Raw genomic sequence first — 16,400 nt, 5'->3', positions numbered from 1 at the left:
TTAATTAGGCCCACTGACTGAACAGCAACGTCCTCAGTGGTCACGGCAGGGGGAGAGCTGGAGGGTCTTGCATGAATAATTACATGTTTCGGGTCAAAAATGACACATGTCACCTCTGCTGATAATCCTCTGCCCAGAACTGGTCACATAGCCCCTTCCTAACTACAAGGGTGGAACATCGACCCTTCCTCATGTCCAGAGGGAAAGGGGAGCCGGAGGGGTCTGCCACGGGTGTTGTCAGGGTGCTCTGAGCAGCTTCTGTCAGTCTCTCCCCACGTTCATTGTACACAAAGGGAAACTGGTTTTGTGATGAAGGCAGCAGTGACCGCCACGGGCCACGCCACGAGTAAAGGAGAAACCAGATGGGAACGCACCTGTCCCCACTCCAACTCACCTCCACCCTGTGCTCCCTCAGGCCTTCCCAAACAGAAGCCCCTTCCAACCCTCCTGAGCCCTGTTTACGTGGAGAAAGTTGACATTTGAAATCGCAGGAACCAGGTGCCCCTGGAACGGAATGCTCAGGGCATCCAACCTTTTGGCCTCTCTGGACCACACTGGAAGAAAAACAGTTGTCTTGGGCCACAATTAAATACACAAACACTAACGAAAACTGATGAGCAAAAAAAAAGGGTTTTAAGTAAATTCACGATTCTGTGTTGGGCCACATTCATAGCCGTCCCAGGCCGCAGGCCTGGGGACACCCCTGCAGCCAGACAAGCCTAGCTTCTCTAGGCTTAGGACAGACTTCTGAGGGTTAGGGATCCCTGAAGTTCAAAGAGATTTGGGACTTCTGCATACCTTGTGGTCCTGAGCGCTTCACCAGGTGGCTTGCAAAGAATCACCTGTTTGAGTATAAAGGCAGCATATCAACAACACCTCCTTACAAGAAGAGCAGGGACTTTGGATGGATTGGGCTCTGGCAAGAATTCCATCTGTGAAACTCACAAAAAGCTAAGAATTGATTCAAAGTGATAATGATCAGAGGTCACTGCAAAACAAGTGCTATCAACAGTATGTGCCATAAATTGAAATGAAAAAGGTCTGGGCAACAGGGACTAGACGTGACCTTTCCCCTTCTCTCTAACATTTATTGAGCGCTTGCTGTATGCCAGGCACTGTGCTAAGCACTTTCCATGTAAGATTCATTTAATCCTGGCAGCAATTTTCTGTGGTGAGTCTGTTATTGAACACGTTTTTCCCAAGGTCACAAAGCCAATAAGCAGTAGAGGCAAGATCCCTATCAAGTCTAGCCAATTCTGAAAACGCGTAGTCCTGCCACCAGAGCCACCATGCAGTGTCACACAGATGATGCCCCACATGAGGGCATCTGGCCAAGGGAGGAAGTGAGGGCTCCACCGCCACCCACAACACCTGGCCTGGGCTGCATCCACCTGGAAAGGGACCTCTGTCTAAATCTCCCGGAGGCTCCAGATGGGTTGGGGCAGGAGAGGCAGAGCCTTGTTAACCACTGACCACAGGTCAGGAAGGAACCTTAAGTCTTCTGACCCTAGTCTCACCTCCTGATGGTCACAGCTGAGCCTTGAGCGTACATGTGCTTGTGGAAATGTCGCTCGAGAACCACCTATGTGTGCTGAATGCTATCAGAAGATAGAACATGCGTAAGACATGACCTTCACATCAAACTGCTTATAATCTCGTAGGGAAAACAGTACAAATACATACTAACAATGCAAAAGAAAGGACGACATTAACAAAGGAAGGGATCTATAAGAAGTGTTGAGAGCATTCTGGGAACTAAAAGATTCACTTGTTCACTTAGCCCCAAGTGAGGAAGAATACGTCTTCGAGGCCAGCCGGGCAGCCTGAGAGAAACCCAAAGCCAAATGGTGCAAGCGGCGTTGGGGACATCCCTCCAGCTCACGCCAACCAGCTGCCATCTACAGGGAACTCAGAGGCACCTACAAGTATAACTTCAAGGAGTCAGTGCTTCAGAACCCCCAGCATAGGTGCAGCCACCCAGCAGCCTAGTCAAAGGAGGGCACCAGCCTCAGCACAGACATGGTGCAGGTGAGTACTGGGAAGGGGCCGCAGCAGCCAGGAAGGAAGGCTCCTTGCAAAATTCAGCCCCGAGTTTGGATTTGGAACAAGCATCCCACTTGCTGGCCCAGCTCCCCTGGTCAGAGCCGCCCAGCTGGGCTCGCCCACTCTTAGGGGCCACCTTCCTAGCTCCAGCGACAGCTTCAGGGCCCAGAGCACAGCTAGGGGCTCTGAAGCCTCCCGATGCTGCCACTGATGGGTGGCGCCTTCACGCCCATCCCTTCTTGATGTCCCCCTGCCTCCCCGACCCGCTCCCTTCTCTGGGAGTGTTGGAGGAGGAAAATGTTCTTAGAGAGCATCCTTTTTGCACCCCTTGCTCCTAACCATCACCCTCCCCTCCGGCCTTCCCCCCACGCCGTTCCTCCCCCCAACACTCACACACACATTCTCTCCCTCTCACCCTCACCTCCCTTCCCTCCCCCACCCCTTCCCCTCCATTTGTTTCAATGAACAGCCCTTTTATCTATTCTGTAGGTACAAATGAAGCTGTCAAATTTGATCAGACGCTTGATATGACAGGCTGTGGGAGTCAGGACCCCTTGAACAGAGTGGGCCTTGTCTGTCACAGCCTGCCTGACACTTCCCATAATGCCCAGACTGATGAGATTCTGAGTAGGGCCCAGCACATTTTCAACTCTATTTTGGGTGAAAACCCTTCTTGAAAGATCTTGAAAGGAGCTGGCAGTTCAGCTGCCCGGATGATTAATGAGGGTTGGCTCTGCGGGATGGATTTCTCCTGGTGCCAACAGCCGTCCTCCCAACAGGCTAGAACGTGTTGCCGTTGACTTCCCCCCAACACTTCCCCCTCACAGCAACACCCCACAAAAAAACCTTTCCCACCAACCCTCGGACACTCCCCCCACCACCCCTCACCTCTGCTCACAGCCACCTCTATCCGTGTCTCGCTCCCACTCCCCTCTGGTTTTCTGAAGCAGGAGCAGCCCAACATATGGAAACCGTTAACCGTCACAGCTGAGTGAGGCCCGGCTTCAGTGAGCAGAGCCTGCAGGTTTGAGGGGCGCAGGGGGCGGGCCGAGACGGGGCTGAAGAGGACAGGGACTCAAGCTCTCCTTGAGTGCCACGTCCCACGCCCCAGGGGACGGAGATGGGGCTCTCCGCTTTTTCTCCACGGATCTCAGGAGCTCGGGGACAGAAACCATGGTGTGTCTAAAGCCCCAAAGAGATAAAGCATCCAAGTCCTTGTTTTTCTCTTATCTCCCAGTGCTTCTCAGAGGGGCGCACTATTGATGTTTGGAGCAAGACAATTCTTTGCTCAGCGGGACCCTTCTGTGCAGGGCAGAAGGTTTAGCATCCTTGGGCTGAAGACACTACTTGTTTGGAGCGCCACCCCTGCCCCCAATATGGAGACAAGCAAATATAACCCCTAGAATCCCAAAAGCCCCTGGGGTGGTGCCAGCGTGGTCAAGAGGCTCCTCCCTCCCTCCCATCTTGCGGGCCTTGCCCACTTCTCTGCTTCCTTCAGCGTTCACACTGCCCCAGTCCCCTCAGCCGGGAAAGCACCTTGAATGAGGAGAAAGGAGGTTCACGTGTTGCCCTGCCCATCCCCAAAACTAACTTTTCACCTCTGCTGCTTGCCTCAAACCAACCTGCTCTACACTCTACATTCTTCCCTTCCTCTCTGCTTTCCTGTTTTCCCCAACAGATTATGGCTTGTCCATGCTGCAGGGGAAAGAATGGCACCCAAATATTCTTTGGGGTTTATGAACTCAGAATCCTTCAGGAGCCAGCCAGTGGAGGGCAGTTGGGGTTAGGAGCATGCTGGTGTTGTGTTGCGTTGTGTTTTGTTTTGTTTTTGGGAACATCCATAGATTTCTTTTTTAAGCCAGTGTCTGCGGCCTGGGGACTCTGTCAGAGGAGAAACTGGGCGGGTCCCTGTGACCAGGGCCATCACCCAGGGTCTCTTACCGAGCAAGCTAAACACGTTCCACGGGCCAGACCATGAGGACAGATCCCAAGAATACCAAGCCATCTGCCAATTTCTTCTCTCCCTTTCCTTCTGAAAAGGAGAAAGAAAAAAAAATCCCATCGTTTACCCACCCCCAGTCCACTGGGTAAACACCCAATGAGCTCTGAGATCATCCGGCCCCCAAATGGACCCAGCACCATCAGCGCGTTCATTCAGTTCCATCTACTGAGCATCCACTGCTTGCCAAGCACAGGGCTAGACTCTGGGCACATAAGAGTGAGTGAAGAGGCACTTGGTTCCCGCCTTCACAGAGCTTATCAACAAGGAGGAAAACACCGAACATACCAACGTATAATTATAAATTGTGATAGCAGCAGTGAAGGAAAAGCAGAGCGCATACAGAAAGCATGTAACACGGGACCCTCATTCAGAACTAAGGTCAGGGAGAGCCACTCTGGAGACATGACCTTGAAGCTGAGACCTGAAGGCTGAGTGGTTAAGAGGGAAGGTGAAAAAGGAAGCAGGGCTCAGGCTGCGGAAACCCACACCTGAACATCGGCCTTATTCTGCTGTCAGGAAGGGGCTTTCCCCGGTAGGTATGCCCCCAGGGAAGGACAAAAGCTCAGTAAGTCAGCCTGGGTCTGGGAAGAACTGGAAGGAGGAAGGGCTGGGAGGGGAAGGGGAGCCGAGGGGCGCGCAGTGAGAGCCCTGACCGCCCGGCCGTCCTTCAGCCTGGGGCACCAGCAACCGCCTTGGAAAGGCAGGACCTTGGACCAACACAAGCCAGAGGGACGTCAGAACCGCATCCCCCCGGGGGCTGCAGGGAGGCCCTGGGGCAGAGCCTTGAGGTTTTCCAGCTCCTGGAGCTGCGGATGGAGACAGAAATTAAACTCATGATCACTCAAATCAATATATAATTACAAGTGTGAAGCTTGAGAGAAACTCAGCTTTCTCTCTTGCAGAAGGATAATTTTTTAATGAAAACTGGAAGAATGTGTTTCTTGCTCTTGGAAACCTGTTGGCTGGCCATTGTCTAATCAAGGCCAAACCTTTAACCTAGCATTCAAGGCACCCACCAAATGGCCTGCATACCTTCCAACCCTGACCTACCAGAAGCCTCCCAAGACCCACACACAACAGCTAATCATTTCCTAGACATCACGCTCTTGCTTCTAGTTTTTCTTTCTTCATACAAAGCCGGTCTCCTCACAGCTCACTGGTCTCCTGCTCAGCCCAGCCAGTCGTGGTTTCCCTGCTCCAAATCCCTTGATCCATTTATTTTTGCCTCCTTTATAGCCCTTCTCTATGTGAGCAACCCCCCATCACTGGATCATAAGTTCCTTAAAGGCAAGAAGCGTGTTTTATTAATCTGTGTGCCCCCCATGTGCCTAGGACAGGGCCAGGCAAGTAGCAGACAATCAATAAATGTTTGCTGAATTCCATGTGACTGGAAAACAGCTCCAGGGCTTACACATTTGTCCACACCTTTGAACTGAAGTCATCCGTTGGGTGAGAGCAGAGTCCCCGGGGTAAAACTCAAAGGAGGGACAAAGCCAGAGCCGTCAGGAAAGAGAGAATGTAAACTTCCACCAATAGCCCAGTGACCATTCTTCTTCCTTCTCTTGTCTTTCCTTCTCTTGTCAACGTCTCCATGTGCAGAAAAGGACTCTGGCAGCCACTCTGAGGACGCCAGCTTGAGTGGCAAGCCCTGGGGCCAGGCAGAGGGGACCCACTGGTAACTGGGCAGTCAGCGACCTTCTTCCTCTACCAACCCACCATGGCGGCTGAAATTCCCCCACTTTGGAGATAAAGAATAAAGTCCTTTAAAAAATCATAGAAATGCGCTGGTCAAAAGAGTGGAGGGAGGAGACAGCCCTCTTAATGGATCAGTGTTCACCAAGCCTGTTGGGGAGCAGCCAGCACCAGGTAGACAGAAAGCAGGGTCTGCAGGGGATGAGACATGACACCTCCGAGGGGTAGGAAGGAGCCAGGTCAGCAAAGTTCTGGAACGTGAACATTTTCCCAGGAAAGGCAGCTCCAGGGTTAGTGCCCCCCCCCGGGGGAAGCCGGCAGCCGGGCAGCGCATACTGAGGATGCAGAGCGAGAGGACTTCCTTCCAAAGCGCAACCCTGCCGTGACACGGATTCTCCGCTGCACCCTTACGGCACCTACCGAAAGCCGCCCCCACGAGGCAGGGACCTTGGCCTGCGTCATTTCCGTATGCACAGTGTCCAGTCTATGCCTGCTGCTCAACAGTCACTCAAGAGACATTTCTCCACTGAATGGATGAATGAGGCTGTGAAGACGAGGTGAGAACGGACCCTAAAGAGAAGTTCGTTCTCCCTCTCCATTCTGCAAAGGGACCCAGAAGACCTGTGGCGTTCAAGCCCACATGGCTGGAAGCTGTCCCTGAAATTAGTCAAGTCCCCCTCGCTAGCAGGCCGAGGTCCACACCTGAGCAGCTTGGGGAAGAACACATTTTACAAACTCACTCCACCAGCTTTTGGAACAGCACCGAGCTCCCTGCTGTCTTTCACGATTTCTTCAGGGAGAAAAAGAATTTTCCTGGCCATTGGGCCAGAATATAAAAACAAGGCTACATAAAGCAGGCCTAAGAGGGAAAGAGTAGGCCAAAAACAATATGCTCCTCTCTCCCCTGTTTTTTTGGGACCTCAACTTCTTTTCCCAGTGAGGAGGAGGAGGAGGAGAGGGGACCAAAGCCTAATGACCCTCTGCCCCTCCCCAGGACAGAGGCCCTCCAGGCAGGGAGTCAAAGAAAACTTTTCCGAGACTGATTACCGAGAGGGTAACTAGGTACACAGAGCACATGTGAACAGGCTCCTCGTTTCCAATTCAGGACTGTCAGATGGTGATTAATGACTAACAGCCACAGAGCAGCCTTGATTGCCAAGTGCCGTATTGTTAATGCTGACATTTAATGAGGCCGGACACAACTCCAGCACAATTCCACACCATCATCTGCAAATAGCGCTCGACGGACTTAATTGGTTAAGTATCTGTGTGTGTGTGTGCGTGTCTGAGAGGAAGAGAGAGAGAGAGAGGCAGAAAAGGCAAGAGAAAAGGGTGAGAAGTCTGTGTGAATTTGCCACATGTGGACATCCATATTTTAATATGTATGACTGTCTTACCACACGAGTGAGGTGGAGTAGGTCCGCATAACCATGCCTGCAGACCCGCAGTGTCACCTAGGTCCCCAAAAGCAAAGTCTCTGGTAGGAAACCTCAAACTGCCCCCTCCCCACTCTGACACTCCACCTGACCCCCGCTGTGGTCTCCCCACCGCCACCACCAGGGCCGTCACTGCCGTCTCTTGGGGTCAGCTGGGAAATGGCGTGTCTGTGGAGTTAAAACACATGCAGAGAGTTGAAAGAAGAAGTTGTCTAGCAGTGGGCCTGGATCCAGGGCTCCTGAGAAGCCACTTTTTCACTGGATTCAGATCAATGGTCCCTTGGCCCGCCTGACTGGGCAGGTTCCTCCTTTGCCAAGAGAGAACTCTTCCCCCCATTCCGGAACTCAACATTCTCTTAGGAGAGGAATGGAATCCATCTTATTGTTCTAGAAATAGAGTCCCAGGCAATAGGGACAGACAGACTGGCCCAGCAAGGATTCTGCTGGCCAACTGTTCAAGGTGACAGAGGACACAGGAAAAGAGGTGTTGGCACCAACAGGGCAAGTCAATTCGAGGAGTCTGTATTCACGGAACCCTGGCAGTCCTCGGGAGTTTGTGGCTTCGCCTCGCCAGGACAGAGGAAGGGAGGTGACACCCAGGTAGCCCAGCCTAGTTGGAGAAATAACAAGTGCACAGAGAAGAGCAGCCTGGACAGTGGATGCTAAGAGCCAAATGGGCAGCACAGGTGGTCCGTGTCACCACTCAGAGAAGAGGCGAGTTCAGAGGAAGGGGTTGGAAATGTCTAGAAAGGGCAGGGAGTATGCAAAGTGGTCTGAACGATGGAAGGCCTCGGGTAGAAAGGGCTGGGAAAGCCATCATTCGGGTGAGGGTTTCGGGACATTGAATTCCCGTTAATTCCCCCCTTTAAAACCTTTCTCCTCAAAGTGTAGCCCTAAAACCAGCAGCATTGCCAAGGTCTGGGAGTCTGTTAGAAATGCAGATTACCAGGCCCCACCCCAGACCTATGGCTCTAGATCTGCATTTCAACCAGATCCCTAAGTACTTGCACGCACGTTCAAGTTTGCAAAGTACTGCACTAAACGCCCTGGTCAAGAAGCCGCATGTAGAAGCAGGCCTGGCCCAAAGACCCGGTGTCTGGACATTAACGTCACAGACACGATGTCTGACATTTGCCCTCTGCACCAGGGCTCCCTCTGTTTTCCTTGTCCTTCCTGTGGGTCCTATTGCTTTTTCCATTTGGAGCAGAGCATAGCATGGTGGCTGGCAGCCTTAGTTTTAGGTCATGCGACCACAGGAAAGTTCCCCGGAGGACTGAAGGGTTCTGGTCACAGGCAGGGATTTTCCCCTGTGGGCGTCCCACGTTGGGATCTTTGTTCCAGCGCAGTGGTTGGAACCTACACGCCCTGGCTGGAGGAATTCAGTCCATTACTGAGGTGTCCTGGAACCACCACGGCCGGCTGGTCTCCGCTCTGCTGGGCATTCCGGACCGCCCTGCCCGCCCTGCCCAGGCTGCCCTGGCTGTGGGAGGGGCAGCCTCGGAAAATAATGATTCAAAGCTCCTGTTTCCTCTGGTGACTCTGGGCCTGTGGGTGCCCCCGCTGTGACCCAAACTTCTAAACCCTTTCTATGAACCACTACGTTTTCCCTGACTCAGTCCCTTTTTGAAAAGACAGTTGGGGGCTCTTCCCACTAGTTGCCTCTTCTTCCTCCCCCTGACAAATTAAGCCCCCACCACCGCCGCCCCACTTCACTAAATGTTCCTAAGACCCTGTAAGCCTTTCTCTGAAAGTGTAAGAGCGAACTTGGACTGGGAGCCTGGGTTCCAGCCCCCCCCCCCCGCCGAGCCCCCCCTCTGCTGCCCAGGTGACCCAGGGCAAAGCACTTCACACCTCCCCGCCTCGATTTCCTCCTTACAGAGGGGGGCGCTGGGTAAAACGGATGATCCGCTGAGGTCCTTTGCAGCTGTAACAGTCTGTGGTTTTATTTCACAGAATGATTGTGAAGATCAAACACAGTGAGATAATGGATGTTATAGTACATGGAGAAGTTTAAAATGATACACCAACATATGGTAATGAAGAGTCTCCTTTCCTGGAATGGCCCTCCAGCTGGAGTCTTTGTAAGTGTCCCATTGTTTTCATGGTTCACATTTTCCTCAACAGATTGGGGGCAACATGAGGGCAAAGACAGCAGTTTCTATTTCTTCTGTATCCTCTCTCAGTGACTAATGCTCACAGAAGCCACTCAACAGTGTCACTTTACTGGGTGACAGACTGATTACCCTCCTGCCTGCTCATTGACCTAAATGAACTTGGAAGAAACTTAACAACGAAGTGGTCACCTTGGCTTCTTAAGGGAAGAAGGTCAAGAACCTCTTTTAAATATGCATGTCTTACTTCTCCTGAGGAAAAAAAATAGCTTGCCCCCTTAAACTTAGTTGGGTTTGGAAATTCAAATGGAATTTTTAACACTGCCTTGCAAATGAGCACATACCGGCATGCTCAAGGCTAATTCCATCCCCCCTGCGCCCCCCCCCACCCCGCCAGTCCTTACTGAGTGTACTGTGTGCTGAGGCCCAACCCCTACTCAGGAGAAGGGGGGATCCAGAAGAAATACCATAAATGGAATTTTTAAATAAACATGGTAGGACTTGGATACCAAGATAAATACTGTCCCATTAAAGATGATGTACACTACTCTAATATCTTACCTTGCTCTGAACTCTTTGGAACTCTTGAAAAACTATCTACAAAGCATGTCACATTCTTTACTGACAATGACAAATCTTTGCATGTTGATTAGGTGAGAGAAATGTCTCTTGAAGCCAAGCTTAGTGAGTAAGGTGGTTGGTCAGGCTCATTTAATCAAGTCAAAAGTCAAAAATAACATGCATCTTACACTGATGCTCTTCAGAAACACACAGGAACAATGTGCCGCTTTCCATGGACACATTGAAAGGTCTTCTTTCACTGACTTGCATGAGTTGGGCTGCATCGGTAAAACCAATCTCGTGAGAGATCACCTTGCTCCTTCCCTGGCACGACACCCGACCCCCAACCCCCGTGGACTATTCTCAACGCAGCCGCCCAAGATTCTTTTTAATAATAAGTCAGATCATGTCACTCATCTGTTGAAACCCTGCAAGGGCCCCCGCCCTACTGTGTAGAGGCCCAAGCCCATAGGGGGCTTCTGAGACCCTACGTGACCCAACTCCTGTGTCTTCTCCTACCACTAGCCCTTCCAGTCTCTCAGCTCCAGCCCCATGGCCTCCTGGCCATTCCTCAAACACACCAGACATGCTCCACCTTACAGGGTTGGCTCCAGCTGTCCCTTCCGTCTGAAAAACTTTTCTCCCAGATATCCACTTGGGCAAATCTCTCATTTTCTTCACATCTTTGGTCAATGCTCACTTTCTCAATAATACCTAGTCTGACCTTCAATTTAATAGCTCTATTAATAATGCCTTCTATTTAATATCTTCCATTTAATAACTCTGCACACATACACACACATGCACACACACCAACCCACATTCACTCCTGGTCCCCCTTACCCTGTTGTTCTTTTCCTCTTTTCCATAGTACTTATCGCCTTTCAAAATACTATAAAACTCATGTCTATATTATTTATAGTGTGTGTGCTTGTCTGTATTCCCCATTAGAATCTAGGCACAGGAGGGATAGTATCTTTGTATGTTTAGTTGAATCCTGAAACCCTAGAACTGGCACATAGCTGGCACTCAATAAATATATGTTGGATTGGACTGGATTGAACTGAATGACAGGTCCCAACTTATAGAAAGTACAGTCCCTGCCTTCCAGTTGTTTACAAACCTGATGGTGAAAACTGGTGACACACACATGAAAGTGGCTGAACGAGACACACAAATGACCAAGCGGGATCCACAGTAATGCTGTAGGAACTGTGGGGGGGGGGGGGGGGGGAATATATATATATATGTGTGTGTATATATATATACATATATGTGTGTGTGTGTATATATATATATACACACACATACACACACAGGCTGAAGGAGGAGAAAGGGCCAGGGCTGAGCCTTCTATTTAGTCGAGTAAATCTCTGCCTTGTCCCCAGCACATGCCCCGATCATTCCAGCCTCGACTCATTTGCTCATGCCATCCTTCGGCCTGAAGTCCTCTACCATTTCTGCCCCCTAACCCAAACCCAACCCACCCATTAATGCTCAGCCCCAAACCCCTTCCTCCATACAGCTTTCCCCGCTGACTTCTGTTTCCTCAGAGCTTGTATAGCACCTATATTTTGCATCAGACCATTTGTCTTTAAATAGAAGTGTGTGTGTGTGTGTGTGTGTGTGTGTGTATTATTTCCCCAACTAAAAGCCACATCCTTTGCTCCCCTCTTTGGAACAATGCCAAGTACTGTACAGTAGTGGCACCTGACACAGGTGGCACCAGTTGGCTGGGCAAGTGGCAGAGAGAAGAGGGCATGCTAGACACAGGAAACCTCAAAAGCAAAGATGCCGTGGTGCGAGTTGCCTTTAAAAATATCTCCATGTGGGGGCCCTGCCCCAGGCCAATTTTATCCGAATATCAGGAGTGTGGCCGAGGCATCGATATTTTATAAACGCTCCCCAAGTTACTCTAATGTGTAGAGAACAACTTAATGTGTATTAGGAAAAAAATCAGGAGTAAAAGAAAAAAGGGTATAAGGGAAATTGGAAAACAGGCCCCCAAAACTGTAATTGTGCCTGTCCTTTTTTTCCATTTTGTTCCTATTAGTTTGTCATGGGAATTTGTCTTTGTCAAAGCAGCCGGATGGATCAGCTGTGCACAGATGTTTCTGTCCTCTGCCATGGAAGGAACAGGCAGCACCAACAAATGTGGGCAAGGGGAGGCCAGGGGCAGTCTGTACCCATGGGATTCAGAGAAGTTTGGGCTAACTAGGGGACTGTTTTCAACCACTTGAAAATATTTGTTGCAACGTCTCCCCAGCCCAGGTTGTTAGCATTCTGTTTACTCTCACTAATCCCTGCCCATCATAAGAGCCAAGAAGTATGTAAGTTCTATTCAAGCTACCGGTTCAGAGATTCCTGGCTAATTCTTCACACCCCTCCTCCCTCCACATTCTCTGGAACTGTGCAGAAGTTGCACCTCCTTGCTCCTAAGGGTAACCTGACTCAAGGGCACCGAAGAGCAGGCCAGGAACTAGAAGAGCTGGTGAGTCCTCTGGTCTGTAGGTGTTCTGTGGCACACCAGCTTTCCTCCTCTGCCCCTCCATTCTCCAGACACAAAACTCACAGAGGCAGACCAAGCAACCACGCTGCACTTCCCGTGAGCTGCCTTCACGGACCCCTGGGCAGAGCGGGCCTCTCCTCCCACCCCGTCCACTGACCGCACGTCCACACACAAAATATCCCTGTCACCAAATGTCTAATCCACCAATCGCCACCGTCAGGGATGAGGCTGGCAAGACAAGTGCCTCCGGGAAAGGACGGGCGCTTCCATTCTGAGGAGGCCGTGAAGGATTGAGATAAAAGCTTTTCCTGAGTACAAGATCTGCTTATTGGGGCTGGAGGGTAGGGGGTGAGCAGAGTAGGAAAAGGAACATAAAGGGAAATATGTTGGCACTTAGTGGCTGAAGGAGGGAGAGAAGGGAGTGCCAGGGAAGAAGGGGGAGGGTGTGGAAAGACAGGCCGGAGCGCTGACGACAAGCTTCCCCAAGTCCACGCGCTTGCCAAGACACAGCCCTGGGTCCCAGGGGTCACAGCGAGGGCTGACCTCTCAGGCCACCTCCTTTCACCTCCTCACTCCCTGGTCTCTGCGCAGGAAATCAGGTCTGCCAGGTGCTGGCCGACCTGTGGCCTCTCCGAGCTGAAACCGGCCCCTTGGAAAGTCGAGGGGGGAAGAGACCAGCCCCCAGCAGCGATCCTCGTATATATGGAGAGGTAACTCGAAACCCCAGAGCTGGGCCAGGGGAGGAGGGGACGGGTAGAGGGGGATGAGGTTTTTCCACTTCCATTCGCAACTGTCAGGCGGGTGATTAATGACCAACAGGTTTGGAATCGCCTTTATTGCCAGATCAGTATTGTTGCCCGTGACAGCTAATGAGGTTGGACAGGCTTCTCCACACTGAGCTTTATGGGGCCGGCTCCCTCCCCTGCAGAGCTCACAAGCCCTGCCAGCTTTTATGCGCAGGAATGTTCCAGCCCCACCCCCACCCCTCCTCCCTTCCCCCAACACACCTCTCCCCCATTGCCCTGAACCACCGTCTCACCCAGAACCTGCACCATCCACAAAGGGAGCTGAGGGACAGAGCTTTCTGATCCCCAGTCTGCTCAGAAAGACCCATCTGTTACACCCACAGCCAGTTCCCGCTCCGGCTGGAGCGTGAACGTTGCAGCCCTGGGTTTGAGACAAGGGGAAGAAGGTTCTGCATGCTTGCTCTGGACAGTCTGACCAGCAACCTTAACAAGCATTCCACAGCCAGCTGTAAAAGTCAAGAAGTATTTTACGCACTTACCACTTGAAGCCAGAAAATGTGTTGAGGAGGTTTGGGTGGAGGAGTGAATGAATTTAGAAAAGGAGGTCTAAAAAAGTAAATAATGATTTTTAACCAACCACCTTGAGCCCAGGTACACATAAACCAGGTTTCAGTGCAGAAATCAACTTGGACCCAGGTCTCAGGGTAAGGAAATACTGGCTTTGTTTTCTGCTCTTACAAATAATCTTTTTTACCTTTGTGCTAGCTCACATCTTGATACGGTTAAGCACGTGTTTGCCTGGGGTTTAATATTTGAAGGAGTTGGAGCAATGTAATAAGCAAACAGCTTAAAAGGCCCAGAAAGACCCCCTCAGCTTAAAAATCTATTACTTTTCAATGTGATATAAATGTATTTTGCTTCTGCTCAGAGCAATTTCCTAGTTTACTCTTATTAAACCAGGAGACGGCTTAGCAGAGTTCTTGATTTATGAAACACATACTAGATTCATTAAAACCTTAAAAGATTTAATACATTTTATCAGGACATTAAATCTGTGCAGGCTTTTTAAATCAAATACCTGCCATATTTCATCCCCCACACCCTGCACACTTACTTAAGAACACTAAAATGTGGACTGACAAACATTATGGGTGTTTCAGGCCCGATTTCTAAGTGGCATTAAAGTCCTCCCCTCCAGGATTTACAGCCTGGCCTCTCCCCAAGTCTGATCTTCTGAAGAACAAGTAATTTCCCTCTTTGGTATTCAGTTCAGTAGAATAAGCTGAAATCTACATCCCAAACAAATGTTTCTACCTCTCTCATCCCAGTAGCCCTGTAGCTGGTGGTTTTCATCCCACAGGTTCCCCAGGACCCCATCCCGAGATACCAGCCCCCACCTTCCCTCTTCCCCCAGAGCTCCTCCTGGGCTCTGCTTCCCTGCAGACACTTGGTGACTTCTGCCCCCATTCTCTCCTCCCAGCTCTCTCTGCCCAGACAGAGCTGGGCTGATACAGCATCTGTCATACTGGGGGATGCCTGCAAAGCTTGCTGTCCTATTCTCCATCCCGCCTGTTTAAGCCTTGCTGTACAACAGAGATTCTCGGCTGGGGGCAACTTCTTCTCTCTCTCTCTCTCTCTCTCTCACTCACACACACACACACACACACACACACACCCCAGGGGACATTTGGCAATATCTAGAGACATATTTGGTTGTCACAACTGGGTGCGCATAGGAAGGCAATGGGCGGGTGTTATTACCAGCATCTAGGGATAGAGGCCAGAGATGCTGCTAAACATCCTACAATGCACAGGATAGCCCTTCCCCTCAACAATAATAACAACAAAAGAATTATCCAGCCTAAAGTATTAAAGTGGAAAGGCTGAGAAACCCTGCTACAGAACCTCACCTGTCTCTCCCACTCTTCTTCCGTACTTTCATCGCTGAGGATTGTGGCTTATCACTAGTAGGAGTTTAATAAATGTTAATTGAACAAAATTTCTGTCCTAATACATTGACATTTTCCAAATTCACAAATATAAGGGGGAAAATATTGGATTAACAATCAGATGATCTGTCCATGACCTTAAAAAGTAACTTCACCCTCTAACTTGCACATCCTCATTTGTAAAATGAGATTATAGTGAAACTATTCTCATGCATTATTATGAGAATGAAATGAGTTAATGTAGCTGAAATCACTTTTTACATCCTAAAGGGTCATGTGATGTTTATTATTATATTTAACAAGCACCTAATGACTGGCAATTACATGGTAGGAATTATGTTGGACCCTCCGGGGTAGGGCTGGGAGACACAGAGATTAATAAAACTTAGCCCATGCCCTCCAGGAACTCACATTCTCATGAGAAGTACTGACATCTACCCAGACTCTTTCAGTAGATTCAAGTCTGTGCCATACAAAAAGAATGCACAATATGCTGTGAAAATGCAGAGAAGCAGCACTTAGAAGAGTTTTAAAAGATGAGTAAGAGTTGGCCTAGTAATTCATGAAAAACAACAGTAGAATATCATAAAAGCTGGATCATATAAAGATCTTATATGATAAGCTAAGAGAGATTTCAAGTTTGTTTCTGTAGGGGACATATGACTGGGTTTTTAAGCAGAGAAGTATATAAAGGTCACTGGGGTACAATGCACGATAGAAGGTGCACTGATTTAAGGGTGAGATACAAGTTGGAGTAAGGAGATCACTAACAGCAGATTCAGACAATAATCCAAGTAAGAAGTAATAAGGCCCTGAACTAGGACCACGTGTAGCGAGGAGGATACAGGATCAAAGAATAATTTAGAACCAAAAAACTAAATGATGGGGCAGATTAAGACAGAGGCCGAGTGTCTGGCTTGGATGGTTGAGTGCATGATGACCCCTTTACTGAGAGGAGTACATTTCAGAGAAACTATGAATTAGACACCATGAGTTCTGCCCTGGCGGGTACAGCTCAGTAGATTGAGCACCAGCCTGCGAACCAAAAGGTCACCAGCTCAGTTCCTAGTCAGGGCACATGCCTGGGTTGTGGGCCAGGTCCCCAGGTGGGGGCGTGTGAGAGGCAACCAATACATATTTCTTTCCTTCTCTTTCTCCCTCCCTGACCCTCTCTCTTAAAAAAATAAATAAAAATTTTTTAAAAGGAAACTATGAGTTCAGTTTGAGACATGATTGATTTGTCTCCCTCCAACAGCCAAAGAAATGGTATTGTCTGTAACTTGTGGCTATTGATAAGCACTTGGGAGAGTCATCCACAACCACATAATTAAAATATTGAGAGCACAGGAGA

This window comes from Pteronotus mesoamericanus, unplaced genomic scaffold (genome assembly GCF_021234165.1).
Source record: "Pteronotus mesoamericanus isolate MK-2021 breed Mesoamerican mustached bat unplaced genomic scaffold, CSHL_Meso_final contig_169, whole genome shotgun sequence".
NCBI lineage: Eukaryota > Metazoa > Chordata > Mammalia > Chiroptera > Mormoopidae > Pteronotus > Pteronotus mesoamericanus.
This window is presented reverse-complemented; position numbering follows the sequence as displayed.